Raw genomic sequence first — 5,607 nt, forward strand, 5'->3', positions numbered from 1 at the left:
TATATATAGAGAGAGAGCGAGAGGGAGAGAGAGAGAGAGAGAGAGAGAGAGAAAGAAATAATGGCTGAAAGTTTTCCAGTTTGATATAAAGTATAAACTTACTTGATCAAAAAAAGTTTAATAAACACCAGGCAGGATACACACACATAGAAAACACTCAAAATATCAAAATCAAATTGTTGAAAACCATTGTTAAAAACAGAATCTTCAAAGTGGTGGGGGGAAAAAAGATACATTACATAAAGAAAAGCAGAGCAACTTTTACCAGAAGCTATGTAAAACAGACAAAACTTCTTTATGTTGCTAAAAAAAATTTTGTTGCCTATGATTTTGGTGTTAAATCCAAGAAGTGATTGCCAAGTTTTTCACATTTTCCCCCTATGTTTTCTTCTAGTATTTTTAGTGTTATGTCTTATGTACATCTTTAATTCATTTAGAGTTGATTTTTTTGTATGGTACAAGAGTCCAATTTACTCCTTTGTCATGTTTTCCCAGTATCATTTATTGAAGAGACTATCCTTTCCCCATTTGTATTCTTGACACCCTTGTCAAAGATTATTTGACTCTACATACATGGATTTATGGCTTTATAATATATGTAGAAGTCAAATGAATGATAATAACACATAAAGGTCTACTGTGAAATTTCTATATTAAACACAAAGTGGTGTATAGTGTTATTTAAATATAGAATCTGGTAAGTTAAAGATGTCTATAGTAAACCCTAGATCTACTGAAATGTAAAACAAAGAGATAGATATAACAATAAATTGTGAAAATAAAATGAACATCAAAAAGTATTAATTCATTTTGGGGCACCTGGGTAGCACAGTCAGGTAAAGCATCCAAGTCTTGGTTTCTGCTCAGGTCATGATCTTGGGGTCATGGGATTGGGCCATGACGGGCTCCACACTTAGCATGGAGTCTGCTTATCCCTCTTCTTCTGCTCTTCTCCCCACTTGAGCACATGCTCTCCCTCTCTCTCAAATAAATAAAATATTTTTAAAATATTAATTTATTTTAAAATGTATTATAAGAGGAAAGAAAGAACAAAGGTCAGATAAGATGAATAAGAAATACATAACAAAAAAGTAGGCATTAAATGGAAATGAAGAGAACAAAGGAATAAAAAGGCAGAGATTGTTACACTATGGAGGAAAATAAGAAAGACACAATTAAAAAGATGCAATAAACATACTCTAAATAAAGAGACAGATCAGTAAAAAATGAAAAGATGGAAAAAGATTCAGCAGATATCCATTGATACGTGAAAGGAAATAAAATTATGGCAATAGCCATCCAATTAAAAATTACTCAGTAGTTAAAGGCATAAATTAGGGATACATGTAAAAATTGGATAAACCTAAGAAATATTAATTTGAGTGAAAAAAAGCCAGATAGAAAAGAGTACCTGTATTATTTTTGAAAAATTCCACACTAGGCAAAACTATACTAGAGTGCAGAAAGGATATCAGGCTTTTCTAGGACTAGGAGGTGAGTGTGTGCTTGTCTGTGTGGTAGATTATAGAGGGGTAGATTGCAAAGGAACGTGAGAGAACTTTTCATGGTCATGGACATTTTCTATTTCTTAATTCTGGTGATTACGTAGATGTATGTATTTATGAAGTTAATGAATTTTACTTCTAAAATAGATGCATTTTGGGTGCCTGGGTGGCTCAGTCAGTTAAGCGTCTGCCTTCGGCTCAGGTCATGATCCTAAGGTCCTAGAATCAAGTTGCAGAGCAGGGAGTCTGCTTCTCCCTCTGCCCCTCCCCCAACTTGTTCTCTCAAACTCTCTCTTTCACTCTCTCAATCTCTCTCTCTCACTCTCTCAAATAAATAAAACCTCTAAAATAGATGCATTTTATTATATGTAAATTATACCTCAATAAATCGTTTGTATTTATTCATTTATTTCACCTTTTGACCACTTTCTTCCATGTCTCCCACACCTCACTTCTGCCTTTGGCAACCACTAATCTGTTCTGTGAGCTTCTTTTGTTTTGTTTTTGTTTTTGTTTTATAAGATTCTGTGTATAAGAGAGATCATTTGGTATTTGTCTTTCTCTGTCTTATTTCACTTATAGCACAATGCCCTTGAGGTCCAACCATGTTGTTTAAAATGGCAAGATTTTATTCTTTTTTATGGCTGAATAATATTCCATTATATATGCATGCCACATTTTCTTTATTCATTGATCAGTCAGTGGACATTTAGGTTGTTTCCATATCTTGGCTATTGTAAATAGTGATACAGTGAACATGGGGACTGCCCAAAGCAACATTAACATAACACCATTCATACCAACAACGTACTCTTTCCCTCAGTCTCCCTCCAAATTTGGGCTACTTTACTGGCATTAATTTCAGATTATTATAAGTTTTCTGTTTGCACTTTTTATCCTATTTCATTAATATTTAACACTTACACAATTCCACACACTATGTTTACTTATGCATTTTTAACTGTATATGTTTTAAGGTTTATTGTTTACACTATTTTCTGTCCTCTTCATTTTCATTTAAAATAGAGGTTTCTGTCATAATTTCGTTTATTACATATTTTTAGCACTTCCCTCAAATAGATGAATTGGTTGATATAGTAACTTTTAGACCATATTAAATTTTCTCATCCTGAACAGATGAATGTATTAGTTGGTAATAGAATTCTATGTTACAGTCATTTCATCTCAGTAGTATGTTGGTGTTTTTCTGCCATTTTATAACATCTAGTATTAAAGATGGATAGTGTGATGCTAGTATTATTTGCTTTCTCTTTAAGCTTTTTCTTTACCCTGGAAAACTTGTTTAAAAAAATCACTTTATCCAGGCAATTCAGAGTTTTTACCAAGAGCTTTGTCTTTTCATCTGAAAGTGGAAGAGAATTGCTTCTTAAGAATGAGTGTATAGTTTTTGAGAAGCAAAAAAAATTGCATTTTGTTCAAAATGTGGAGAGTAGGGGCACCTGGGCGGCTCAGTCGGTTTGGTGTCCAACTCTCGATTTCCACTCAGGTTGTGGTCTTGGGGATTGTGGGATTGTGCCCCACATGGGGCTCTGCACTGGGTGGGGAGTTCCCTTGAGATTCTCTCTCTGCCCCTCTCTCTGCTCTCCCTAAAATAAATAAACAAATAAATCTTTTTAAAAAAATGTGGAGAGTATTTTCACTTAAATTTGGAAAGGATTTGGTTAGATCTGGCCCCAGGCATGTATGACTGGGTCCAGTGAACCACATGATATTGTTTGTATGTAGTCCCAGCTCCCCATCTCTTCTCCATTCTGCTGATGGACTGGCCTAATTATGTCAGCCTTCTCTACGTAGTTGACATCACTACTTGAAACTCTCATTCCAGAGGAAATAAAGGAGCCTCCTTGTCATCTTTAATAAGGAAAACTCTAGGGCAGGATTCAGATTAGCCTGCTTGTGTTACATAATCATCCTTGTGTTAGTTTTTGACATTCAAGTGGTGGGGTTTTACAATTGGGCTGAGTCATCTCTCCAAACCTGTTAGTAGAATATTGCGATGGGCACCTACAGGAGAATAGGAGTGTGACTGCAGAAGGGAGAAAAGTTTGGTAAAAATGTGGGATGTTATTACTAAAAGAATGAATCTGTGATGGTAAGACATAAATGACAGATGTTCACCAAGTCCTACTAGATCATGTTTATTTGATATGCTTATGCCAACACAATTTTATTGATTTATCTCAGAGAAAATTTTCCAGGTGCAAGGCATTTGATATAGTACTGTGGGAAAATTACTGTTATCAGTTGGATAATAATAGCTTAATAAAACTGAAAATAATTCAGCTAGATATTAAACTCACCATTTAGAAAGCTTAATCCTGTCCTATAAACATTTCCCAGCATATTTTGCAACAATAAAATGTGAATGGAAATAGCATAATAATGAAAGGCTTTTTATTCCTGATTCTAATCATGCCCTAGTCTTATTCCTGATTATGTTAAGAGTTGTATTGTTCAAAAATTATATATTAAAAAAATGAAAGCAGATGAAATTTTGGTTAAGTGTGGGGTGCACAAAGAGGTTTAAATAAAATGAATTTAATAAAAGTATATGATACTATGTCCTATAACATGATACAATATCAACTGGGCAAATAGCATTTTTATAATATTTTATTTTTTATTTTATATCTGTGACATATACAACAATCAAAATTCAACCAATTTCACAATTCACGGATATTGATGCCGTCACAGCTATAAATACCCTATATTTTTATAGAGGTATTTATCAGATACTTAAATATTTATCCTTAGGTATTTCTCCCTCTTCAGACAAATAATTTTTTATCAAATTCTATTTTTACAGACATATTTTAACATTCATAATCTAGTCAATATTGTTATTTTTACCAATCTATATCCATATAATGGATAAAGAATTTACTTGTTAAAACTACACATGAAAGTCAATGATTAGCAAAACATAATTTGGTTAAGCTTCTTTGATTTACATTTAATCATTGTGTTTTCCTAGTAAAACTCAAGCAATGAATATTTAACATTTCTGTAAATTTACTGAAATAAAGAGATTGCAGAGATTTTCATTTTAATTTTCCTAAAAAATGGAGTACATCACCAAGCTCAGATGTTATTAGAAAACTGTGGAATAACAACAGGGAAGACCAAACAGATAGTAGGGAACTAAGGAACTACTAACCAGTAACAATCCGTGTATTCACTCATAATATATGGAAGTAGAATGCACCAGATAGAAATAAAATCATAAGAAACCATTGAAAAGAGCATACTTGAGGAAAATAAAATGAAGAAGATTTTTATTTAATTTAGAAATTAAAGTTTACTGAACAAACAAGGGAGTACATGAATGAGTGTTGCATTACTTGAATATCAGTCAAAACAATGTGAGGGTACAAAACTGAATGTCTCATCTGATTTTAAGGTACTTATTGTCAATCATAAGTAGAAAGATACAAAGAATTACGTTTAATAAAATGATAGTATTTTTGTGGTCAGGGTATAATAAAAATGAGAAATAAGAGAAGAGGACAGATTGTATCAGGATAATGAGAATCTGAAATGATTCCATCACCAAGGGTACAAGGACAGTGAAAGGAAATATACTTTAACTTTTGTAAATATTTAAAATAAAAGTCTTAATTTTGAAGAACATTCTCAGAGATGGAACAAATCCATTCCCCATAGATCTCAAGCTATGTAACCGCTTCATAGTAAATGACTCTTGAAGTGAATAGAAGAGTGAGTTCTAGTTTATCAGGCCCTTGGGGGAATAGAGGTAGGCATATGAATAAGATTGTTTACTCTTCTGTCATAAAGAGACATGAATGGAGACTAGCAATCTCCAGACCAAAAGAACAGTTAGCAATCTACCTGGAGTTTAGTAAGGCTGCGGTGGAGGGTAAGGGGAGCAGAGCAGAGCAGTGAGTCAGATAAATAACTAAGAAGGAAGACCAGAGGTTAAATCTGGTCACAGATGACTTCATTTGAATGGTTTTTTTTTTTTTTGAACTTTATTTTGTAAGCAACATGAAGTTGTCAAAATGTATTTTAAGGAAGTCAGTGACATGATTTGATGTGCATTTTAGAAAAAAAAATATTC

This window comes from Ursus maritimus, unplaced genomic scaffold, assembly GCF_017311325.1.
Source record: "Ursus maritimus isolate PB19 unplaced genomic scaffold, ASM1731132v1 scaffold_25, whole genome shotgun sequence".
Classification (NCBI taxonomy): Eukaryota; Metazoa; Chordata; class Mammalia; order Carnivora; family Ursidae; genus Ursus; species Ursus maritimus.